Source organism: Struthio camelus, chromosome 4 (genome assembly GCF_040807025.1).
Source record: "Struthio camelus isolate bStrCam1 chromosome 4, bStrCam1.hap1, whole genome shotgun sequence".
Classification (NCBI taxonomy): domain Eukaryota; kingdom Metazoa; phylum Chordata; class Aves; order Struthioniformes; family Struthionidae; genus Struthio; species Struthio camelus.
In genome coordinates, this window is record NC_090945.1 from 35,383,329 (window position 1) to 35,410,725 (window position 27,397).

Genomic DNA, 27,397 nt, shown 5'->3' on the forward strand with positions numbered 1-27,397 from the left:
GAATGTAAAAATTCTGTGCATGTGTATTTTCTAATGACATCATTGGTAACAGTAATGCAAATAAATGCAGTAACGTGGTCATGCAAACCTTTGAATTTGTTTTACTTTTTTATGGTTATATATTATTCATGTTGCATTAGTAGATGCAGTGTTTATCTATAATTGTAACAAGCACTTAATTAATTACACTATAACCTCTTGAATCTATAGGCCAACTGTTGCATTTTTAGTTAATATTTTAAAGTCTCCTCTTTTACCATTTTTCCCTGTGTCTTTGATGTTTTGTTTCTTACCCTTCTTGTTTGGGTTCTCGGTGGAATAGTCTCCGAATAATCCTGCCATTTTCTTTTATGACTGAAACTTTGCATTTTAACAGTTGTCTGGAGATAGTTTCTTCCTTGTGAAATATCAGTTTTAATAACGAGAAAAGAAAAATGCCATAAATCTGCACTAACCACATAAAGCTGAAGTCTCTGAGAGACTGATTAACATTGAGACTCTACACAGGTTTTTCAATAATTAGAGGATGTGCTTGCATGGAGCCATGACTGCTCTGGCCTTCATGCCATTTCCCAGGGCAGACAGCAATTATTACAGCCCACAGTACATTTCCTACATTCTCTGCCTCCAGCCACTGAAGATCTTTTAGGAATAAAGGTCTCTTAATTTTGCACACTCTTGTCATCAGCCTGGATTAGCAACATGTTTTGATTATTTTCTTCAGTTGGTATAGAAACGATTGACAGCTGCTTTTCTGCTGCAGTATCGTCTTTGCACCTGAGGTTGAAAAGATCGTGATCATAGCTTAGATTATATTAACGTGGCAGATAACAGTTTAGGCCGTTTCAGCAGAGCAGCTAGAACCAAACTGTTTCCTCTATCTAGGAGGTCAAGTGAATAACCCCCACTCAGCATTCGTAAGCTTTGTGCTATAATAAGATTATATTTATTTGTTGTTCCCAGATTTCTACCACTTCCGTGTTTCATAAATGAATTATTCATAAAGGTGAAGGCTCTTTTCTTCTATGATACAGTGTCTTTACCTTGTCTACATATACTCTGTGGGCATTTCAGCTAGAGTTTTATTGTATCGTAACAGCACAAACTGTAAAACAGTGACTCACCTAATTTAGTATTAAAAACCAAAATATATATTTTCTTGTGGCTAGTAAATTAAAAGTTAAGTAGTTAAATATAAGTGGTTATATTGCTCTTTAATTGTACAGGTGAGATCCTACTGGAGTGGTTGGAAAGGAGAAAATGTCCAGAATCCTTTTTGTAGCAGAACATTGGATTAGGCTGTGTAAGATACGGGATCTATTCCTATATCTTGCAGAGTCCAGATCCAACCAGAAGAAATGGCAGATTTAGATTTACTTGTATGAGTATATGATTTCACTCCTAGTCACATGGCATACCTCATAATTTTCATCTACATCTAACGTCATCCGTTCATGCTAAGCCTTTTCACGGTGTTATAGTTAAATATAGTAAAACAATGTTTTAAACAGGAAGGAAGCGCAAACTTGCAAAACGTGCCTCTCAGCCATAACCGACTATGTGGACACTTTCAGGGCAAGTTCATATATATTCAGCAATGTTTCGAGCTGGCATAGCCCAGAAGATGTGGAAGGTGGGAATCCGTAGCATCTCTTAGTTGTTTTTTATCCCCAGTTGAGTTGCTGACAACATCATGTGAAGTACCCCAGCTCTGTCATATACATATGTCAAATAAAGCTCTTACTTGCTCTCCCTGAGCATATTGGTGAAACTCAGAACTAGAGCCCTGGTTCATGGTTTCTGCATGTTAGACTTGAACTTTAGCAAACGCTAGGATGTTTTGGATGTGGATGCAAGGAGTGTTAGTGTGGTTTGGATACCATGTCAACATATTTATGTAGATTCACCCGAGGCAGGTTAACAGCTGACACAGATACCTAACCATGGGGCTCAGTGCAAGCTGGGTGCAGTGCAGACAGTATGAAGAACTGAACAGTGAAGAATGATCTCCAGAAAGAAGAGAGGAATATAACATTATGGATTAGAGAAAGGATTACAAATCCTTTAGAAAAGGAAGTGTATGGAAACCGAAGATGACTTTTCAGAGATAAAGTTACAAAGATTGAAACAGGAGGAGAGAAAGAAAAAACTTCCATCATTGTACAAGTAATTCAAAGAAACATAAATGGTTATTGAAAGAAGATGAGGAATTGTGGAGGAAGGGAAAAGATGAAGGTGGTAGGTAGAGTGTGAAGAAAACAAGGCATAACTAAGGTTAGAGGAGGAAGGTAAGTTATTAAAAGGTGTTGAAATAACTTTTGGAGAGAAAATTGAGAAAAACAGTCAGGCCAGGTATTGGCTGAGGAAAAAGTGAACATGCAGGGAAATATAACTGAATATCCAGTGGGCTGATATCAGTGTTGCTAAGTACAGCATCTGGCAGTTTTGAACTGACTTTTCATTCTTAGCTATTTTTGCTGGGATAAGTTTGAGTTATGTGATGGGAATACTGTCATGAAATACACCTTGTTATTCCTGCATCTATTGCACATGTTAAAGAGATTTTCAGTCCAGCACCATTTAAACAGAGGAGCTTTTTTTTCTGGCATTTTTCTTAAGGGAGGAGAACATAAAGTAATTCCTTCTAGCATATCATCTCAGCCACAGAAAGCATTAATAATGGCGGCTGGGATTTGTACATTTGGGTACCAGGGCAATTGAGCTGTATTAGAAGAAACTGCTGATATTTCTGCTTCATCCTTTTCTAAAAGCAAATGGAGGAAAGAAGCAGACTATAAAATGGAGAGGAGTGCTCTTCCTAAGCTACTTTAGAAGAAGAAGAAACTAACACTATTGCATCCAACAGTGATAAGAGATACACAGTATTAAGTAAAGAGAAGCCCCCCAAAGTAGTATTGCTTGGAGCTGACCTTTCCCATGCAGCATTGCTGGAGTTAAGATAAAGGAGTTGCTGATGCTGGAAAGAAGAAATGCTGGCTGAGAAGGAAATTCCAGCAGAGCAGGTAGACTTAGAGAAGGAGAGAGGATAATGAGATTTTTGTTTAAGAATCCCCATGTAAGATATTGGTATGACAAATATTTGTATAACAAGCTTCATACTACTGTATGTTTTAACAGACTGTTTGCTATGGAAAATGATCATTTATGGCTGTTAGAGGAATTGAGAAGAAAATTTAAAATGCTGATATTCATAAAGAGCATTCCAGTAAACACTCAAACACAATAGCCAGATTTGCAGCCACAAAACAGTAGCTGCTCAGCCCAGTTCTTCAAACCTGTTTTGCCAGGGATAAAGAGAAGTCAAAGAAACACTACAAATCTCATCTTTTAGCATACTATCAGTTGCCAGAGCATCAGAGGAAATCTAACAGGCTAGCAAATGCAGAGTTAGCCTATTTCTTCCTGCCAGAGGTGGGATTAGTTGAGCTGAAGGTGCCTTAGAAAGGTACTAGTCCTGTGACATTGATGAAACCCTTTCAGTGCAAGACCCTGAGTGAGATTCTGTCCCACACACCCTCACTTCATGCCTGCAAAGGTGTCCCTAAAAGGTGTAATTCCCTGTACTGTAATTTCTTTTCCTAGGCTTTCAATGTTTATATATATAACAAACAGTTGCAGAAATTGAACCCACAGTTTAACTCAATCTTGTAGAAACATTCTCCTTATTCAGTCCCTAAATATGTTACCTTTTACTCTTGTTCTTACCTTTCATGCCATTTAAATTAGTCCAGCCTTCAGAGTCATGTGCTCCTGTCAGGATATTTGGATCCTTCTCTGTATTTAAAACTTCATCTCAGCTTTGACTCAGTTATTCCTAATTGCCAAGACCAATTTTGAATTTATTAAATTAAATATTTATTATATTCTCTATACAGCCACTTTGTAACCTGGCTATTTCTCCTTCAGTAGCATGTCACCATCTACCCATCAGTGAATTCCTATACGCCTTTTTTATAAGAATTCCCTTGTAAAAAGTTACTTCTGGGTAGCATTGCACTAGATGCTTTTCTAAGGTGCAGATAGAAAATCTTTTGCATTTCATTTGTCTAGAAAGAACATCAGTTATCATAGGAAAGACAGGTACTAGGGATTCATCTGACATTCATTTGTGTAATTATGAACAGTATGCATTTCTGTGTATAGATTCCAGATTCCAGTGGCTCATTTCCTTTAAATTAAAAATATGTTTTAATATAGCAAATAAGTAATCTTCAGATACATGGGGCTAGATTCTCAGCTAGCATAAAACATTGCTCTGTTAGCTATGCCTTTTTTTAAGGGAATAAACATTTTTATGTGGTTCACAACAACTAATAAATAAAAAAATTAGCTTATTATTCAACTGCTTTGAAATGGGGTAGAGACTTTATTATAACTGCTTCAGAGAATAAGCCAGTAGTAAGTGGAAGTGTGAGAAAGAAACACCCAAATGGGAAAAATGTGTCACAGTTCTGCACTGTGAGATGTCTTCTGCCCTTTTACTGGTCAGAGATAGGTTACACAAACAAAACACATCTGTTTCTGCCTGATTTGGCAGCTGTTGTGTTATATTCTTATGAGGATAAATAATCAATATTGTGTATATGGTGCGGAAAATGCTTCAGTCAAAAATGATGCTCTTATATTGTGGTATTTTTAGTATAAAAATGATTATTAACAAAGTATTTGACCAAACTCACCACTCCTGCTTTTGTTTCAGGATAGTGGGATTCACAGTAGCAAAGACAGTACAGGTATTACATACAGTGGAGAAGGAGCCAGTTTTCAGACTAGAATACTGAATAAGGCTCTCATGAAAGAGCAGTTCCCCTATTTTACGTGGTCAGATCAGGGGCCGTGCTGGCTGGGTAAAACCAGAGTACAGTCTTTCCAAGGATCCTGGGGACGGATCATGTGGATTTTAGCAATGTGAGAGCTCAGGCTGCACCCGCGTTTCCCGGCTATTGTTTCCAATGTTAGCTGGGTTTTGCTAACCAGGGATGCTGGCACACGCTACACTTATGTCTTCATTTCGCTGGGTAGACAGCAGCTCTGAAGTTAGAATGTTATGGGATTCCAGGAAGTTTATATTTTTTTAAGGCAAAACAGGTAATGATAGAGTTTGATGTTAAAATTGATGAAACAGACTATCTAAATAGACTCTTTCAGAAATATGGGCAGGAAAGAAAACATTAATACACCAGGGTAAAGCAGCACTCAAGACAGAGTGATCAGAGGGATCAGGACAAGATATAGTTAGAGATGAAGACTGAAGAAATTCTCAAGCTGTTTAGTATTATTCTGGAAAAACACGGCTGTCATTGACAGGGGTGTTCTGAACACTTAACAGAAAAAGGGGTGACGAAGGTCACTTTTGAGACACTAGAAAAACATCAAATTGAAAGTAGTTGAGTTGTTGTCAACAGAACCAGAAAAACAGATAAAAAGCCAAAAAAATGAGAAAGGGGATGGGAGGAGATATTATATCACAGAAACAGGCTGCTTTAGACTTACCGTTTTCAAATATGACATATATTTTGAATTTACCCTAAAATATACACGAAGTATTTCAAAACCATAAATAAAACTTAATGGAGAAGTATGTTAAATTCCTTCTGTACCGACACCTACAGCCACTCTCAAAAATTTCACATCTAACAGTGTAGCTTACACAGATAGGTTTTCTGTACAACTTCCACACTGTTCAGTTTACCAGTCAAAACAAGGTTTTGATCATTTCAGCACTGTAGATCCTGTCTAACAGATGCAAAACTGTATTCTTTTGGCTTCAGACATCATTTTCAACAATAGAAAACAAAATTCAGATCCAAGAATGCTGTTTGTTAGTGATGCTGCCAAAAGAACAAAGAATACAGTCAGCCTCTTGAAAGCAAGCAACTCCCAGGGCACTGCTAGTCAACACTTTTCATAACTTTCTGTTTTGTGGTTTCTCAGACACCTTGGACTGTCTATCTGTTACACACTGACACTGTGCTGGAGTGAAAGAGCTACTACTGGTCTGCGTCACGCATGCGGGGACCTTTGATAGCTCCGTGTAAGTAGCTAGTGGTGTCCTCTGCTTTACTTGTTTTGTGCTTTGGGCTTTATGAGCAAAGTTACCCCACACAGTTACAACCAGCACTTTTGTTCTTCTTCTCAGTAGAGACCACTCTTTATTTTAGACTCACATCGTCTGTGGAACCCAGACATCTGGAGCGCTTTTCTGAGCTGTCTAAAAATATCCGGGCATGGTGCCCATGATTTGATGCATGAAGCGTTTTTGTACATAGTAATGCCAGTTTGTATTTTTTTAAGTATAAGCAGTTCATTTTATACATGCCTGTAAGTAATTTCTAGCATTCTCTCAACAAAATAACAGATTCTGAAGAAACAAGTTACAATTTAGTACAACTTCTAAAATGCCTTCTCTAAAATCCTTGTTGTTAGGCTAGAATAAATATACTCTAAAATGGCCAAGAGCAACAGAATATGAAGGGTTGAAAATATAATCCTGCTTCTTTAAAAGAAATAATATGTCCCTATTCAAAATACTATAGTCAGCACATCTGAAAAGGATACATAAAGAGAGGACTCTTTGGAGGGTAAAGAAAATTAATAAGTATATTATTAGTTAATTGTTCCCCACTGTAGCATCTAAAACCCTCCAAATTATTTAGAATTATTACTCTTGCTCCTCATTTGTAGCATGTTAGAGAAGGAGCTTATTTTTTACTCTTTACACATATTCTGTTTTGCCAATTCCTGTAATTCTATTGAGAGTCTTACTTATGTTTACTTGTTAAATATACTAAGGATTAAACATGGATGATTTAATGTTTACACTTTATTAATTTAACTATAAAATAAATGAATTTAAAAATTCTTACCTCTATGAAGGATTTTTTTTCCATGACCCTTTTCTTAGAGTTCTGTAACTCTATGAGCTTTACAGCTTTAATTAAGGAAGGGTCTCTAACTTCACGCTTTCCAAAACAACACCTGTAAAAATTTTAGTGGACAGCTTCCTAAACAAAAAAAAAAAAAAGACAAATATTAAGAGGCTGTAATTTCTGTGTGTGTATATATAACTATAAATATATACATACACACACACACACACACACACACACAACGTATATACAGTCATAGCTTTAATTGATTCCTTTGCTGCGTAGATTTATGATACTGTTTTTGAAAGAGAGGGACCTTTTCCTGAAGGAAAGCTCCAGCAGACAGAGGAGATAATACTTCTACTGAATTCGTGGAGGTTCAGTATTTACTTCTGTTGCTTGTGACATTAATTTCATAACACATATGCGTATATCGGTTGGGTGCTCAACCCTTTCTTTTGCTTAAGAATTTCCTAGCTTTAAGGAAAACAGTTATTGGTGAGATCTTTATCATAGAAGAAAAGGAGATTGTCCTTAGTAGCTGTAGCCATTCACACAAGTAATTATAGCCACCTGACCACACACAGACATTTTCTAATTCATTTGAAATTGCTAACACTAAATTTATTGAAAATGGTTTGTCAATAGTTGCTGTGTAATTATTTTCTTTAAAGTTTTTAAATGTAAGGACTCTAGGTCTAACTGGCCACCAAGGTCACACATCTTTTTGTTCCCTGAGAAGATCAGTGTAATCTTTTGAACTGGATTTCTAATGTGAATATTTGTATTTTAGAGTTTCAGTCCATTTCAATATTTATTATTTCTGCAAATGCTTCTGCTAATTTTTTTTTATTTTAGAATATTGATAGAAGATGAATACAAATACATGTGAATAGAGTCAAAGTATTGCTTTTAAATTTAATCCGTATTTGTGGATTTATCTTTGATTCTATTCTCAGCTCTAAGTTAAATTAGATGATTGTTTTCAAAGGTATTTAGAGAACGTTTCTTCTTGCCTTAGAGCCTCATTTGATTTAAGTATCAGGAACATTCTGAATTTTCCATGTTAATATAATATCTGAAGAAAAATCCCTTTGCTAGATTACCGTAATTTGTCTTGCTCAGGAAAACCACACAGAGTTTCTGCACTCTGTCACACTTTGTTTTAGTTCCCTAACCAGCACGTTTATGAAACTTTGCAGTTTTATATTCTGAAGAGCAGGAAGGTTTGGACAGATATACTGGGCATTCATCATTTTTTATCAGGAGACTAGCACTATGCACGCAGTCATCCTGTGCTCTGTGGCCTTCTCCCTGGAAGTCCATCTGTAGGGCTGTGCATAATCATCTAGATGACTGAGGGTATGGAACAGCTTCTGTAAGAGGAGGATTACATAAATTACAACTGTTCAGCCTGGGAAAGAGATGACTAAAAGAAGAAAGGCTGAAGGTCTGTCTAATCATTACTAGTATGAAGGTGGTGGTCAAGGAATGACTGTTCATTGTCTCTTCCAGAACTAAAAGTTGGGAAAGAAGAATTTCTTGCAAACACTAGATATAATCCCCTTCATATTTTGTAGTTTTGGCCCCAAACAAACCACTTGCCTTCATGGTATTTTTCATAACACTCTGAATCAGTACTATTTTTCAAACAGTAAAGTTTTCCTTAAAGACTCAGTTAATGTGATCATGTGATAATAGCCCAAGCTTCTTTAAAAAGGGTGGGGGGAAAGCAACAAAATTATAAAAATTCCTAATAATACACTGATAGCGACTAGTTTAGTTTGCAAACTTTAGTATGATTTAAAAAGAAATAAACATGATTAATTCTTTAAATTCTCATAATTCTCATAGATTTTGGGATATTTTTATAATAGTCATTTTTGGCCCTACTGCAGTTCCCCTACAGAAATTTATTTTGAAAGGATTAAGTTGTAATTATAGACAGACATCAAACAAATTCAAATCAAGAGGAGCTCTGACAGACTCCGTTGTACTCATCACTGTATGTTTTTACATAGTAGCACAGCATCACCTGAATTTTTTTCATATAATTTGTGATAAGAATATAAAGTGTGTATGAAATCAGTACCGCATCCTTCTTAAGGGAATCATATGTACATAAATATTTTGTGCAATTCTTCTATGCTATTTCTGGAGCACCCCAACTTTATATGAGCTTAATTGCGTTGCTTTATTATTTGCATTCTATTTTGTTATTTAGTAAGTTCCTAGTTAGCATGAGAAATAATGAGAGGGCTTTCGGAATGCACATTAATGCAGGAGTTTTTCCTCTCTGGCTGACATTTCCTATAGACCTCCTGTACAAGTGTCATTTGGGAAAATAATATTTGTCACAAATGTATTAGCATGAGGAGTAAAGCAAAAAGATTTAAACAAACCCAAGTTATTATGTATTTTTCCCTGCTTTTTTTTTTAATGGAAGAGAGATATTTTTCACACCATTGCTAGTATTGCACAAATCATGGTACAGACCACTTCATTACTGACCGCTTTGGCAGTATGCGGCCAGAGCTTTGACAGAACAGGCAGTGTGAAGGGTCATCTAATACTATGCAATTCTGTTTGAGCCTGGAGATTTGAAAGGAGGACCAGCCATTACAAATAAGGTCTTTTCCCATGCTCCATTGTCTCACTGAGAGAGTTTAAATAAAACATTGGGGGAGCGAAACAAGTTGAGAGTCCTTCGGAGACAGTAAGGAACAAACCAAGTAAACAAAGAATCACTGCTTTGGCACCAGCGGGGCACATGCCTGCCGGTCTTACTGAGCACTGTGAAACGACTGATAGACAATACAGTCATCCTTATGGCAAATACTTTTAAGAAGCAACTTTAACTAAAATGTTTATTTTTATACCTGGCAAATCATGTAACTCTGTACATTGTCACAACAGTGTTATGCACCAAATCCACTAGCTGCCATCTCTTCAAAATCCCACTTCAGTCCTCAGCTTTTCCTCTACCATCAGTGGAACAAAATTGTCTAGAAATCAAGGCACTATCTCCAGTCCAGCTTTTTCTACCGAGGCTATCGGAGATAAGAACTTTTCCTAAGTCAGATATATGAATTCTGGTGAATTTGGCAGAATTTGTCAGCCTAGCACGAAACAGAAATGTTGCTGCGTCCCATGTCATAGTGGAATCAAGATTTTGCAGTGATTAAGATTTCCACAGCCAAAAGAGAAATGCCACAAATTCATGTCTTTCTAGTGCAAATTAGTGCTATACAAAATGAACACAAATTATTTTACTTTGAACAGAGATGATCCAAATTGCACACAAGTAATTCTATTTTCAAAATATCCCAGTAAGACGCTGCTAACTTAGCTTTGTTGCCAGGAAAATTCTTCTCTCATCTCTGATGAGAACCTTTCTTCTCTCTCATCTCTTTCTCTTGCTTTTAGTACTCTCTTTTCCTTCCTATGCTCTGCTTTTGATCTGAGAAGTCCCTCAGCTCAGAGGAGCTAGCCTTCAGTTTGGTGTTTCAAAACCTTGCCTGGCCTCAGCCCAATGGGTCGGCACATTGTGAAGCAGCTCTGGCGCTCGGAGTGGGCTCATTAGGGGAAGGCTGGGCGCCACTGGCTAACCCAAGAGATGAAACAATGTCCACTGGAGCCCAGGCTTCCACTAATCCCTTTCCATCCAAAGAGAGGGCTTCACCGATACAGTCACCTGAATGACGAGGCCCTTTATGTTTAGTACCTTCTCTGGATAGTTTAATATGAAGTAATTCCATTAATGTTTCATACTCTTGTTTCATTAATTTTTTGAAGGAAGAATGTATTATTAAATGTTCAGTCCCTTCTCTCTTATCAGTTCAATTAAGGTACAGGAGGTACATTCACAAAGATGTCCTCCAGCAAAACCAGAATTAACATCTGATATTTTGAGGATTAAAAACTCTAGCAAAACCATAAAAATAAAAGGTTTTCAAGCTCCCCTTATGTATAACACACAAGAGTGTGCAATGAAGTGCAAGCAGTATTCTTATTAGGAAGAATTGTTTCTGGCTGTTGTAATTTTTTTGTTTTTCTTTTTAAGAAAGGAATTTCAGAAATGATGGTGAGGCACGTGAAGCACTTAGAAATGTAAATAGAAGGTCATTGCAAAGAAGAAAAAGACTGACACAGTTAAAAGATATAAACTTCAGAATTAAGGATGCACAGAAACTTTAATTCTGTCCTTTTCTTTCCCCAGTCAACTTCTGTCTACATCACTGAGCACACATTGTGCTATTTTGATTATCCATTAGGAATCTTACATTGTGCGCGCCATCACATTATATATCTATTAATTATAATTAAGCTGTACAATTAGTTGTAAGAGAATAATTCCTCTGATTAACTTATCAATCAAATCCTTGAGTTTTCTTATGGTAGTTTTGAAATGTCTATAGATTTCCAAATATATCTGAGTATACACAGAAAACATTTGAATGGTTTCATTTCATAAGTATGAGTAATATTTGTGTGGACAATAATCTGTGAAGGTTTGATAGCTTAAATCCAGGTAGTCAGTGATATTTGGCACTACTTACGGTTACCCAATTAGCTATAACAGCATAAGCAGAAGGTCTGGAAAAATTATTATGACTTTCAAATTTCTCTTAGAGGTAATAGTTGAGGTTTAAAAAGTAGATGAATAACCGAGGAGAACACAGTAGGTGACTGGGCTGAATAATTATGGAAATTTCAAAATCTTTGCCTTGGTGAGCTATGGAGTAATCAAATGTACAGTTCTTAAGGAAAAAAAAAGAAAAAATGGATGGGAAAAGTATTATAAGATATAATGATTTGATGCTGAGAGATATGTTTTTTTTCCATCATCATAGTGATTTCCAAGTATTTGTTTGTATGTTCCTTCTAGCTGCAAAGAATATAGGCAGATGAACGTCCAAAACATTTGATTCTCTTTGTGTACTTGCTTTCTTAGAGGATTTGGGAATTTGGTACAGTGTCCTCTTCCCAGAGAACAGGAAAAAGCCCATGCAATCTAAAATCAATTCTGAGTCAGGCTAATTTTGCCTTGTTTGAATACCAACAAAACAGTACATCTTTTTGCTTGTGTTTTGGCTGGCACAAACTTCCTCTTTAGCTTTACTCATGCAAAACCATTAATCACAGTGAGTTGTGTAAGACAGAACTTAACTCTTTATGTGTAATTGAGACAGGCAGTGTTCTTCTCAGCCACATAATGAGTCAGGTTCTTCAAAATCTTTTCTTGTGCAAGGATGAGATTTTAGCAGAGCATCTAGCAGAACATTTCAGATTGTCAGAAGTATGGCAAAAAAATTAAAACATCTTTTTTGATCAGAAATTTCTTACTGTGCAGTAAGAAAAGGGTTTTCTGGCAAGTAGAATAATTGGTTTAATACTTATGATGGAAATGTAACATAAAATACCCTCTTTAAATAGAAAGCTTTCTTGACTAGGAGAAAAACCCACAGCAGGTCAGCATGGCAGGGTCTTCTCTTTCAAGGATATTCACCTCCTCTGCTTCCCATGACTTCTTTTGCCACTGCTCTCAAAGCATAAGCCCTTCTCTTTACTTCCTGGTAGCTTTCTTTGTCTGCTTTACATTTCCCCCTAATTACATTAAAATTCTAGTTTTGCTGCCTAATTATGTTGAATTTCAGTCATTTTTAATGCTGCTTATTACCACTGTCTGTTTACCTAAAATATCCTGTGACTGACTTCATCCTGTGGCTGCACCAACTCTGTTTCAAACTTACACCATTTGTCTGTTTAGTTCTATTTTTTTTTTTTAATTGTGAGACACAGCTTGTTCTGTTTACCATATTTCAACTAACTTTATAGTTACGTCATACAATCAGAATGAACAGCCCACTTCAGCAAGCAAGTGCAATTTTAAAATACTGGTAATTCTGTACAATGATACTCTCTTGGATGTGGTAGTGCCAGAGTTGCCAAGAGCGTGGTTCTCCCCGTGGTGGGCAGTAGAGTGGCATGAACTGGGACCTGACAGCAAAGAGAAGCGCTCCAAGAGCCCTCTAACAACAGCAAGGTTCATGCAGAAGGCAGCTTCGCTGATCAAAGCCTTCTGCACGTAATGCAGCTGGGTATGGTGCCAACGGCTCGAGCGTCTCACACATGCTGTGGGTGGACTGAATAATTCTGTCTCAGCCAACCGTCACATCAGCCTCCTGTGCAAAGGTGACTTATTTGGGATTGTGCCATCTACCGCCTTTCACCAAATTTAAAGGAGGTTGTCAGAGTTCCCCAGAACTGATTCCTTCCATTTGTGCAGGGACTCCAGAAACATCGAATTCTCTCCAGTCTCTCCCATTTCTCTATGCGTTATATGCATGGTTCCTTTCTCTCTCATGCCTTCATCCTACATAGCACAAGTAAAGATGTAGAGTTTTTTTTTTTTAATATGGTTTGCCTAATGAGAGCATACATCCCTGTGTGTATGTTACAGAGTGTTCTGTGTAATGCCAATCATTCCTTTGACTTTATTGCCGTACTTAGGAAAAAGTTTCTGATTAATGAGTCTTTTTACCCTTGCAGTCAAGCAAAAAACTGAGAGATACCATTTAAATCCAGTGAGTTGCAGAGGCAGGCAGAGGAATCAGCAGAGCATAAGTTGTTCATGTGTTTGACTGATCTATGGCTTATTACACAACAAAATAGCAGAGGAATATTTTTGCTTTACCGTTGAATAGAGCACTGTGTCATACAAGATTTTCATCTACAGAAAATATTATTTTTATGAATATGGATAAAGCATGTATATTTCAAAAAAACCCACTTGCATAAGCATATGCGTCAATAACATAATCAGACGCACTTATGAAACTATGTATTAACTCAGTAAAATACAAACATGAAAAACTGTATATTAATTGTTTTATATGCTCTCCTGTACTTATATTTTATTAACTTTTTAATATTATCATGTATCATGCTAGCCTGTGATGTTCTTGTAAATAAGGTACTATTTTTACTTGGCTTTGGAAAATAAATGAGCATTTCAGATTAGCAGTTTGATTTTGAGAAAAGCACATAATGTTTTTTCTGGTATTCCCAGATGCTTTCAAGGGCATTATATCATATCATAAAGCGGAGGATTCTGTCAGATGAAGTTGCAGATTACTTTGAATCTTTGCGTGGTATCTAAAGACTTCTAAATGTATTAATATTATCACTACCAAACCCTAACAACATTTGGAATAATAAGACAGTCAGTAACCTTTTTTTTTTTTGAATATTTCTGTTACAAAGTACCACAAGGACATAATCCTCCTCTGCCTCATTCCCTTCCCTGACTAGAATTTTATCAGAGTACAAATGTTAGGAAACTGAATGAAAATACAGTTTAATGCAGCCAGTTAAATTGCCTGGGAGGAAACAGTGAATACAGCTTTTCTAAAGCCTTTCCCCTGAGGCCATTAACTAAGAAACTGGTCACTAACTGCTGGTAACAAACCATTTTGGGGGGATTATTGCTATTACCAGTATGCAGAGGTTTTTGGCGACGTTTTGTTAAAGACAGTAGGAACTGTAACATGGATGGGCCCACAGCATTGGAAGAATCATTCTTTTCCCTTGTGATTAACAACAGTTTTTCTTCCAGTCTTGAGTGTGCATAGCGGTTTCATTATTTGTCGTATCTCAGCGCTGTAAAATAGGCTTTTCATAATGGCCAGGATTCAAATGAAAAGAGTGAAACTATAATACAGACTTCTGGGAAAGTATGATTCATCTGGAAACCACACATTTACTAGATTTTAGCTACTTCCAAGGATTTTAGCTGCCACTGAGAGCTAGTTGACAGAAGAATATAGAGTAGCTTTCCTTTCCTATGATTAGCTGTTTCTTGGTGAAGGCATCAGCATTGCTCAGGAAATAAACAAGGTGATACTATTCATTTTATATAACAACGTATTGTGAGATTAGATGCAAGAGCGGGTTTTTGATCAGGATGTTTCTCGCGCGCTACCACTAGTTCCATTTGCTAATTATTACAATTTACATAATCTCTAGCATTAACAAGAATAGGTCAGCCTTAGTCATATCGGAAAGTGCAGAATCCTAGGAAGTTCAGCACTCTAATTAGGAAAAGTTCTGTGGAGCCCCCCAAATCTTTCTTTTGTTCTTTTTTGAAGGAACTCCATCTAAGAAGATATTTTGACAGCTTTCTTATACAAATGATACTGTTGAGTCAGAATACAGATTACAAATATGTTATTTGCATGGGAAACGTGTTTTTCACTCCATTCTATTCACCCCCGTCTTTTAATTTTTTTTTAAAAAACATAGATCAGAACATATCATTAGCTATGCTTCTTAGTGAACCTGACTTTTCTCAAGAAATTTACATCTTTCTCTCATTTTCTGTTAAGGTTTCTTACCCTGTTTTCTCACCTAAGGAATTATAATGAGGTAGAGCGAATGAGATCTATGGGGAAAGCAGTGGACCTAGAGACTAAAGGTAAAAGGATGATTGATGGTATGAAATTACCATAAAAGTACAATCAGGATCAGATTTTAAAATGAATTTTTAAGCAGCCTAAGAGATACTCTTTGATTTGTAGTCTGGTGGAATGGATAATGTCTCATTCAGTGGATAAAGTTTCTCACTGTGTGACTTGAGCTTTTTCTGATCTTTCTGACTGGGAGTAAAATGGAACCAAAGCTTAAAGTGGTTTTTAATGCTGAAAATATCAAACACAATATTCTTAATGTCAAAACCTAGGCATAGCAGGTGAGAAAAGAAAAATAAATATAAGAAAATTATAATGTTGGTATTATTGTATCGCATAAAGATGCTATTTTGTCTTCTAAGCATCCTCTTGATCTATAAAAATATTTTAAACATAAGTGAAGAAAGGGTCAGATCCCTATGTTGACGTGAAAAAATCCAGATCTTTGAATAGCTTAGGGTTTAAATATTTGTGAGTTTGTTAAAAAAATCAGTAAAGCCCACTAATATATTAAGATTCAAGACAATTACTATAATGTATGTCTTTTTGCACAAAACATGACATAAAATAGTCTTGTGATCCCTATATATCAAACAACAATTTACATTGCTTCTGTGTTCAGTAGGTCAATTAAAAACACAGTTTAGCGGGTATTTTAAGAGTGTGAACTATTCTGTGAAATTATTCCTATATAATTGCATCAAGTATTAAAATAAATTTAGACAAGTTTTAAGTTGAAATCAGAACATTTTTATTCTTCTAATGTAGTACATTCATATGAAGCAACTAATTGGCTCTGTAGGATTCATGTTAGAAATGATTATGTTACTGAGAGTCTTTTTATTTTAATAAAACTCTTTCAATTGTGAATTCTTATTTTTTCTCCCACTACTTTCTGTTTTTATGTATTTAATATAGAGGATTAAAATATGATGGAAATATATTTTAAAATAGTACAGATTTTTCGTATGCTAATTCATTCTTCCTTCAAGTAAAAGGAAATTTATAATTAATTTATTTTTCACTATATGCACAATAAAGAGCAATGTGCATACCATTTATAGTATAACCTTAGAGGATTCCATTTATTGTATGGATCCTTATTATGTGGCTGGGTATTGTGATATTAAAATTACAGACAATATTTTAAAATAGTTTAACATTATAAAAAATCCTAAAATTTCCAACAGTTGCTTCTTCTGACAGTTTCCATTTTTTTCCCTCCTACTGACAGTTCCCATAATGACTTTAATCATATAGTCTGGAAATGGAGCAGGTTACTGAACAGCAACAAACTCACTGGTCAATGTCGGTGTCACTTTTCTGGGAGCAGGACTTTTTGAGCATCAAGGAACTAATTTTAACAGCCTGCTGGAAAAGTGTTAAGTGCATTAACTCCCTGTCAATCACATTTTTAGCATGCTGGCCAAATTATTATTATTTGGCTCGAGACATTCTATTGAAACTTATTTGTATGGTATTCTTATCTGTGTACCTTATGTGACTAATGATGATTGTTTATGGAGAGGTGCCTGTCCAATTATTTTTGAAGGAACACAAGAATGCAGAATGACTGGAAGCATCAGGTTTTTGCCAGAGAATGCCTCAGGTAAGAGGAGAATGGCTAGAGGCTATAAGGAATCACAAGAGACAAGTCAGAGTCGTAAATTGGGAAACTGACATATCTCATCTAATATACTTGCTAACTAGGCCTTTAAAAACCTTGACATTTAACTAAGTTTGTGGAAAAGTTATAGATTTCGTCCTTTTCTATTGGCTATAACTCATTAATATGAGGAACTGAGGTGTTTATAATCATTACCAGTATTAGCAGACTAGCATATGGGATCATTTAGAGGTGCAGTTAAGCACCTAACAACTGCTCAGTTGTTTATGTAGGTTGTGCCTTTTTCAAAGTCAAGTCAGTCAAAAATGATATTGCAAGTTATTTACCCGTTTGGTACTTCAGTGTGTGAAACAGGATGAAAGAATACTGTTATTCAGCTGAGGCATTTAAATAATGCTTTGGAAGTCATGGCCTGCTTAGAACAGACTGCAATCTTTACTGTAAAACGGAAATTTCTGATGGTTTCAAGAAAAAAAGGTAGCATAAAAACAACCTTTGCAGTGAATGCAGCCTATTTACTCAAATTGATTTAAATACATTAGGGACTTAATGGCAAAATAAACTTTGTCTTTATCCATTAATGTTCCAAGGATAAGATAGTCTGTGTAATTAAATACTTTCTCTCTCCTGATTCTGACCTTGTTTATATAGATGTTAATATGGGTGAAAAAATTTCAATTTCTATTTAAAAAAACCCAAGCCATAGAATTCTATGAAATGAAACAAAAAAGGGAACTTACTGCAGTAAGAAGAGTGGAGATAATTACAAAAAAGGTAGGAGGAGGCACTATAGCACAAGCTGTATAAGACCATAAGCTCTAATTCTTGAATAGCTTTCCTATGTGAAGAATTAATTTAAAGTAACGTAATGGGCAAGCGAGCATCTTTATGCTTAGGAATTGCTATAATTATTCCAAAAAGCAGGGAAAATGTGGAGGGAGCTCTTCAGCTATTAAGGATTGTTTTCCCAGGGTAGGAAACTGAAATTCAGTAGGAAATGGCATTTTGACAACTACTTTGTATTTCCACCTGAAATGGAGTCTTGCTAATTTAGTGGAACTGGAAAACAGTTAATTGAGACAAAAGCCCCTCCTTAATCTTACCTGCGAGCAACTGTATTGAATAATATAGGATTTGAGTTAACTCTTCTAGCGCTACGAATTTACTGGTTTTACCAAATATACTTTCAAACATGAATAAATTATACAGTAACATATTATAGTAGGAGAGAAAATGACTGCTCCTGTTCAGGTTGTATGACGTTTTCCATGCTACCCCCCATTTTCAGCAGCTCATAACTTTCTGAAAACTTCTGGCTGCCAGGTTGCAGTTTTCTTAGTTTAGGTCTCTGTTGAATGAAAATTATTTTGTGGAAGCTGGGAATGTGGAATGGAACTGTGGTTCCATTATTTCTGGATACACATGAATAAAGACATAATAGTCCATTATGCAAACGTTCTTATATCTTTTGCGCAATCCTGTAGTCCAAATGGAGGGCAAAACAGGGGTCTTGAAACTATGTCACTGTAAGAATAGTCATCACTGAGGAAAAAATATGTTGGAATGCTTTAGAAAAAAAATTAATACAGGAGATTTTGAAAGTCCCAATCTAACAATGTACAGAACATTTTGTGTGAACTTGTGGACTGCAAATGAGTAATTGCATCTCTACATTTGAGTGTCTTAATTATTTTTGAAAACAATAAAAATCTTAGAAGAACTTCCATTTTTTGTCCAGTGTACCGCTGTATTCGCCAAGCTCTTTGTCCTTAGGAAAGTTTCTGCAATGCACCTTTAGCACATTTTTCGTGTGATAATCATACAGACTTGTTCAATATAGTGTTCTTTAACTGATCACTTATGATCGATTATTACGTGGCTGTAGCTTGCTTGGGCTGAGGCTGCTCAAGATTATATGCTGGGTTATACCCAAGTAAGACTGCAGATGTAGTGCAGTTAAATCACAATGTTTCAGTAGGTGTAGCCTCCTTGAAATGCCACAGATCTACCTAGCAATTCTGTCATGAATCTAATCTTTCAGAGGGCCAGGCTGAGGTGGCACGTTAATTTTCTTCTGATTACACAGGAAGGCATTACCTCGCCAGTTAAAAAAAATCAGTGTAAGCTACCTTGAAAAGACATTTGTCCTAGGAAAAATAACATGAGAATCTGACTTGTCAGATTGTTGCTCCCACCCTCTTCAGTTGAGGAATTCCGTTCCACAGATATTCTGGCAGGAATGTTCACAGAAGTAATTGACTCTTAAATGTTAGAATTTACACCAGAAACTTGACTACAAATTATTCCCATCCAGTGAAGAAAAAGTAAACATATAATACCACTCAATGTCCATAGAAAAATAGTAAAATATTTTAACAAATTGCTTGCAAGTAATCTGCAGGACAAGAGTGACTGGAAAAATGATTTAGTATGCAAGTGCTTTAGATAAGAAAGGGGATAATTCCGATCTCAAGAGATTGCAAGCTAGACAGGCAGTCAAGGCAAAAGAAAGGCAAAACATGCATCAACATTTGACTATATATAGACGTTTGTGTGTGTCACTCGTAATTAGTGTTCACTTTACACTTTCTCTTTCTGAACAGAACCATGAGAGGTATGCGAAGACAACTGTGAAGCCTTTGGGCAATATGTTTTCCCCAATCTACAGATATATTTCCTTTAAAGTACAATAATTTTACTATGAAGAGCAATGTATAACAGGAAATGTACCACATACAGGCCTCTTATTTCTGCTGTACTAGCCTCTGCCTCTGAATACTCTTAAAGGACCGTGGCAGATCTCACAACTTGTTCGCATCTCTTTCTGTCAGAGAATATTCTTCCTATTACTAGTACCTCAACATGAAGAACTCTTTGTTCAGTATAATTCCTCCATCTTCTCCTTGGTCTTGCAGGCAGCTGGAAATGACAAGTATCCCAGAGCTCCTTATCCTTTGCTTCTCTGTTTCCATCCTTGTAATAACATGTCATCATTCTTCATAGACCTCCTCTAATTCCTGATTAAATCCTTGCACACATAATTCTCCTTTGCTGATCTCAAAATTAATCTTCTTATTTTATTTTGGTGTCATTCAGCTGGTATTATTTTCTCCTTCCTTGTCTTGTTAGCTGGTAGCATTGTCTTCTGGTAGATGTTTAGAGTCGAAAATTCTCTGAAAACAAAAGGTCTAGGCGTTGTCACTGTGGTGTACCTGTGGTGCTCTTCCCTTTCTCATTGGTAAACTAACTTTTTTTTGCCACTAGCGACATGACTGTCATAATGAGTCACTCCCTGAAAATCCTTTCGTCATGCAGATACCATGAATATTTCTGGAGGGCTCTACAGATAACCTGTGGCAAAGAACCTAATCTGGTGCCCCAGCCAGGCACCCAACTAGACAGAGGGAGGAAAGGTTGCCGATTGCCTCAGCTGCCTGCACCAGCACTTGTACGACAGACTGACCTGGCAGGCATTTGGGATTTCTTTGCTCCAAGTGCAGCATGGCTGTTTTATCATACAAACTCCAGGACACTTCTGTGATACTGAGCTGTGGAGAGGGGTCATTCATTCAAATAAAATGACTAGATAAAGGTGAATAAGGGAAGTATCTACTACAGTCACTAGAAATAAGCCCTTCTAAAGAGATGATGTTGAAAGAAGTACACCTTCCCTCCAGAATGAAAAAAGGGTGAGGAAGAGTTGTTTTCTTTCCTTCTTAGGAGAATTGGACCGTGCCTAATGGATAAATTTGGACTACAGATTGGGAAAATTGTTTCATTTAAAATTCGAAATTTAATCTCCCTTTCTGCATTTCGAAAGCAAATGTATTAACAGAAAAGGGAGAAAACACAATGTTCCAGCTCCTATTTATTCTTTGCATTTTATTTGATTTTGTAAAATACCTTTCTCTAAATGTGAGTGGATTGTTGCATCTTTCCATGAGAAGTTATCTGAACCACACTACACCAAGTTAAAAATGACTTTTTATTCTGGGTGTAAACTTGCAGTTAGCCTTTTCTACCATACCAACATAGCAAACTATGCAAAACTTGTAGCTCCAGCCTCAAGTTTTGTTTCTTAGATAGTACATCTATTATATAGTAGCTCTTTTATCCTGTTTTCTATTAGTTAATTGATAGGAATAAGTGAGTAGAAGTTAATTATTTGTAGTAGTAGCAGCAGTAAATTAAAAAGGAGATATGAAATATTTTTGCTTCAGTTTGAGGTACAGTTTGATATTGTGAAGGTCAATGAAGTTAGCAAAGAAAGCTACTACAAGATGCATACAGTGTATGAGCTAAATTTGTAAGAGCGTTTTCTGGAAGAGGGTATGTCTAAGTCTTCCACTAGAAAGTACTGTTAATAAAACAGCAGCTCTGTAGATTGAAACCCTACGAGTGTCTAAGTGCTCTAAATGTGTTGGGCTGCCCATGTTGTTTTCAGATTGGCTGTTCTGTTCAGCATGCAGGCTTAGCACTGTGCATGTAACAGCTGCTGACTTCAATGGGGCCTTTAATCCTACACATGAGTATATCTCTCTCTGCTTTACAATTCCAAAATTTATATAATCACATCTCAGACATGTGCACCATTGGACATGAAAGGAATAATTTTAGAGAAGGAACTGGAAAAGTACTTGGTACATTGTATTTTTTTTATCAAAACAATACTCACGGATATACTTTAATGCTTGCATTTCCATTTTCTTGTCTTATTACCATTTATGAGAAGTGAACAACAGGATGTAACCTCTTCTGTACAGGTCTTCCTTACTTCTGTCATATACTAATATTTAAGAGCAAGGAATGAAGAATCAGTAGCCATGATGCCCTTTGTGGCTTTGTGACTGCCTCACTACCTCCATGCATACAGAAATAGAGCTGTGGGTCGTGCACGGGAGAAGGGAGAAACAGCGCTCAAGGCTGGATTAAGCTCTGACTCCTATCTCATTCCCCAACAGTGTCATTCTTGTACTACTGTGTTGTATCTTTCAGTATTTTGGGTAGGAAAAGAAGGGAGAATCATGGAGCAAAATGATTTTTTTTTGGTCCTGTGAATCTGGTGCAGGGAAAAACTCGGGGAGATCTGTTTGAAGGTAGGGACAAGCAGTGCTGCAGGTTCAGGGATGGAATTAAGGCTGAGATGGAAGATGAGAAGGGAAAGCATTGCGAGAAGACAAAGCCTTTGGAGTTGCCAACAAAATAAAAAGTATTTTGTTGTAAAGAATCATATCTAGGCAGAATGCAAAAGATAACCTAACAAATCTTTCTCCGTAGCAAATTTCTGTGATCTAATGTTCTGGATAGTTTGTTCAGATACATTATACCTATGACACTTACTATTATGTGGCTTGAACTTGACCCACTTGAGTCAGCGAGCACTTTTGCTGGAATTAATTGAAGTATGTGTAAATATGTCTATATTACCTAATGAATTAGCTCTAATTATTTCTTAATGCTCCCTCATAGTTTCAGCACAGTTTCAGTATATATTGGCATAATACATTGAAGAAAAGTAAGTAAACAGTGGAAAAGGTGAAGTTACGCTAACAAGTTCTTTCTCAATACTTAGCCATGGAACCTCTCAGACATATCAACAAGTTACAACCTTTTATCTTCTACAGCAGTTTATATTTTCTATATATTCAAAACATAAAACAGTGTTTCTGTTAAGTAGCTAATGCCATACATTAAACAAATTTGTTATTTGAATTATCTCATATTATGTGGTCCTTACCTAAGGAATTAATGTGACCCAGTGGCAGTAGCATCAAATTTGGCTCTTTTCCTGACTCTGTCACCAGTTTGCAGGACAATCTTGTGCTAATCTCTTAACATTCAGTACCTAATTTTCTCATCTATAAGACTGGGTAACAAACTTTCACTTTACTTGTAAACAAATAAAAACACTTGAGAGAAATAGATGTTATTATTTTTAATGGGATCAATTGCCTGAATTCCAAGATAATTACTAAGGCCTGGAACATCTTTCACTAGATGAATGAGGCCACCAGACTAGATGGAACTCATAAGCCCATCTGAATAGGACCATTAACTTGATCTATGTATTTTATGTTCTCTCTTCCTTCTGTAATGGTACATCTGGTACTTTGTGCTTTAGAAATGTAGTCCTGGGAATTTTTAAGTACTTCTGTTGAACATAAATGTTTATAAATAACACACAAACATCTTTGCAATGTCCAGAAAGAGAACCATCCAACTCCATTTTTCTTCTCTGGGAAATCCTTATCTCAGTGCATCTTGGTACATGTGCAGATAATCTGTCTGGTTTACAATGGGCTGCATCCTCTAATTTTACTGATTAAAACAGTTTTAATAGCCTTTCTTTTTGAAAATAACTCCGGAACTCTGACATCTCCATTAGCTTCACGTCCATTTTACTGAATTGATGTTCTTTCAACAGCCTCTTAAGTTCCCTCTCCTTTCTTTCTTTCATTGCTCATAAAGTAGCCCCAAGAGCCACTTTAGCTATATCCCAAACTGTATCTTTAGTTGCATCAACAGTATTATTTAGATCAAAGTAACACTTAATTACTTGTGCAATTTTATTTTTATCAACAATTAGGTGATTCTTAAAAAGGCAGTTGCTATGTCTTCACAACTTTCCTCCACGGGTATATCTGCTGTCTTTGAGATACAGTTACCTGATATTCAGCATACCTGGCTCTAGAAGGTAGTGTTTATTTTCACTATTGACTAAGAGTACATGACTTTTCAGGGAAGAATTGTAAGGAACATGCATCATTTTTTTATCTAGCAGGGGCTGCCAGGAGTAGTATCAGAGAAAGGGTATTTAATACCTACAAAATTTGCTTACCCAGTCCAGGTTTAATTGCAACAATCTTCTCTGACAGTATTATTGGTAATTGAAATCTTCTCTTATTAATGAATCCTTTCTGAATGCAGATATGTTAGCAAAAAAGGCTCAGAGACCAATGTGTAGTTCATATTAAAGAGCACAGATTAATTCCAGGAAAGCTGCTGGTCTCAGTTTTTCTTTACAAAGTTATATTTACCAGTCACACTCTTTAAAAAACTATTATTTTTGTAAGTCTTCTTTAAAGCTTAGAACTTTTCCCCTCAACTTTACATTTTTCTAAAGCTCCTCCCCCCAAAAAAAACCACATTATTCCCACCTCCATGCTATCAAGAATGGATAATAAAACATCTGTTACTTACCCCTTTCTCAGGATCACCAACAGCTGGTTGATGCAAAGGAGGAGGACTGTTTTTATAGCATATACTTCTAGCCTGTGATTATCTGGCTCATCAGCAACTTACATAACTTCAGTTTCACCAGAATCTATCTGTGCAAAGTAGGAATGCATTGTTATCCCCATTTATCGATGGAGAACTGAAGCACAGGAAAATATAGTGATTTACTCCATAACAGAACTAGGACAGACCCTGAATTCCCTGGTCTTGCTAGAATGCTTTAACCACACATCAAGCAAAATTGCTAACTGAAAGGATATGAAGTTGGCAACGTGAATTAATAATGCCTCTTTTATATCATTATGTGAGGAGGAAAAAAGCAACTTGTCTTATTTTTATATTACTTCTTGCTTTACATGTCTTTAAAAGTCTCTCTTGAATCGCATATGTTTTCAGGTGTCAGATTGTGTTGGGGTTGATTTTTTGGGAGAAGCAATTTTTGGAATACTCAGGAACTGATAGAAAATTGATCTTCAACTCAGCAACGTTATGGGCAACGGGTGCCAATATTTAATGGCTCTCTGCTGTACACAGTCTGTTTGCAGCTATTGCTGAGAGTCTGTAGATATGCCAGAAGGACTGGGTGGATGAAGTAGTGTTTCATAGCTGCTACGCTCTTTGTATTAGATTATTTGTGGGTGGAAGGAGGTTTCTCCTACCTGATGATGCTAATGCCCTTCATTGGATACTGGAGATTGTGATGAATTAAAGTAAGGAACAGGTCGTCATTTTTCAAAAACAAATGGTAAGTCTAGAAATAAAAATAATAGAAATGATAAATAAAAAATGACTTGGCTGGGAAGTCATGATTTAGAAAATTACGATTTTGCCATATTCATTACAGCATACAATAATATCTCCATGTTTGTAAATTTATCTTGCTAGTTCATTGGCATGGTTGTCTTCCCAGGCAACTTTTCAGACTTCTTAATACTGTGTTTTTGTCCCAAGTCTCCAAGTTCTCATCCACGTTTTAATCCTGACTATTAAACAGCTGGTGATATCCATTACCTCTGGCAAATATAAACAGTCTTACTGGAAAATGAACACCAGTTTATTTAATATAGGTATCTGTCAGATTCATGCAGTATCATTATTATCACCTCAGTGGAAGGTGGAATATTTAAGTCCTTATTAAATTGAGTCTTTTGGCGAAATCCTCTTGCATCTTATTGATTGGTGGATGAGCACCATAACACACCTATGATGAGCACCAACCCCCCGTCTTTTGCTGGCCTAGTTTTTATGCTGCATATTGTTTATATTATGAGATGTTCTGACTGTTAGACGGGGTCACCTGGAGTAAACCTTTTGTCTGATTCTGAGAACGATGCAAACACTTCTCTCACTAGAAGTATTTCTGATGCCTGGGCTTACTTCTTTTGTGTTTTTCTGACTGTTGTTCTTATTATGAGGCCAATTTATGATGGTAGTTGAGAAAAGCCACTGAAAACAGCATATATATATTATTTTTAATGTTTGTCTTGCTAACTGCTCTCAAGGTTGACAGTCAGCAACTGAAAACGCAACGGCTGTAAGTCCTGTGATATGATGCACCAAAGGGGATCATGATTAATATGCTCCGAAAAAGGAGAAGTGTTCTACCTAGCTGGTGTGCCATTACAAATTTAACTTGTTACTGTTTGAGTTAGCCTAATATAACAGGCACTTGGCAAAAAATATCCCTGCTGTTTCTATGTCAGTCTTTGTTACAGGATCTAGTAGGCCTATCCCTACTGTAAGCTTAATTTTGAAGATCATGAAGGATCAGAAAATGTTATAATGTTATAAATAAATGTTAACAAAAACATAGAAAAATGTAATGGTAAGTTAGCCTAATTGGTCTTCCCAAGGACTGCATACCTATCAAATGAACATGAGAAGGAATCAGAAATTAATGCACCATAGCGGGTTTCTGAAAAATTAGGCCAAACCAACCAAAGAGTGAGAAGGTGATTGTGACTGTCATGCTTATCAACTGCTTTCTGAGCTTTTCTAGTGGGATCCTCTACACATCCTGGAGACTTTGGTTCCTGCTATGATTCCCTGATTCACATTTTTTTTTCATTGTCCTTTTATTTCCTCTCTGTCTTCTCTCTCTCTCTCTTCTTTTTTCTTCTGCCCAATAAGAATCCTTACTTGCCCCTTCTGCAACTCTGCTATAAGCTTGTGACCAGAGAGAAAACTAAAAGAAATAAATAGCCTTCAATAGCCAAAAGCTGGTACAAGTTTGCCATGTCTCAAAGAGGCTGTTAAGATTGGTATGCCTGAGTCCCCCTGCATGTGCTGCCAGTCAGAGCCACCAGCAGGGACAGAAGCTGCATCTCCTCTCTTTCCCGTTCCTTTCTTACTCCACCTAAATATATTTTTCTCTTCTCTTTGAAGAATCAAGAGATGCCTAAAAAGCTGCAGCAAGAATAGTTTCTTTTCTTTACCCGCTAAAATGCAGCAGTTTTCTTAAGCATCAGGTAACTACTGTCTAATACATTTTCCTTTCAATAGACTTCAAATTTGGAAGGAAAACCAGTAAGTAACAGTTAAAAGCCATATGTAATACCATACAGCTTTGGTGCTTTAACTGTTTTCCTTTTTCTGTATCTCTAATAGCGTGTTTAAAAGATTTTACTGGCATGTTCACTGTTGTGAGACTAAGCACACTAGAAATTCTCTGTGCAGAATCAACATATAATGTTTTTGTGTTGTACAGCAACAGGGTCAATTTAGCATTTGTGGCTTCTGCATGCACAAGCTAAAATACCACACAAGTGTATTTGTTTAGGCTGTTTGTCACCCTCATATAAATCTTCATCTGATGAATCCTTGGGGAAAACAAGAAGGTGGACCACATAAAGAGATACCAGCCCAGCACGGTGAGGCTTCTGGCAACCGTGCGGTCACCCAGCTCCCTGCCTAGTGAGGCTGCTGTGATCCAAGATCACAAGTATCATTTAAAATCACCAGGCACAGGTACGTGAGTGTCACTAGGCCAAATTAATTTCTGGAGTCATTCTGCTGCAGTCAGTGAACAGACAAGACGGGTGAGTTCTGATAATTAACTACAGTTTACACTTCAATGCAATTAACGCTTCATGTGAATGGTAACATTTTTAGTGTGAAGAGGTTACTGCGTAATCCCATTTTTATTTCATACTTGCTGCAGTATGCTGTATGTTTTG

The 27,397-nt window shown here is 36.5% G+C and overlaps 1 protein-coding gene and 1 long non-coding RNA gene across 4 annotated transcripts in view; one reads left to right on the forward strand and one right to left on the reverse strand.

The window, feature by feature from the left end:
- Window positions 1-27,397, reverse strand: part of TTC29 (tetratricopeptide repeat domain 29) — a 219,937-nt gene that overhangs the window by 150,993 nt on the left and 41,547 nt on the right. The window contains exon 3 of the mRNA XM_068942226.1: window positions 6,888-7,025. The gene's annotated coding sequence lies outside the window, so the exon portion shown is untranslated. The remainder of the gene's footprint in view (window positions 1-6,887; window positions 7,026-27,397) is intronic.
- LOC104153369 (uncharacterized) overlaps window positions 1-27,397 on the forward strand; it is a 58,541-nt gene that overhangs the window by 14,963 nt on the left and 16,181 nt on the right. Inside the window, exon 3 of one of the 3 annotated variants that reach the window (XR_011140955.1) lies at window positions 5,956-6,055. The exons of the other annotated variants lie outside the window; for them this stretch is intronic. This is a non-coding gene — a long non-coding RNA (uncharacterized lncRNA). Of the gene's footprint in view, window positions 1-5,955; window positions 6,056-27,397 lie in introns of those variants that run through there. 3 annotated transcript variants of the gene reach the window in all.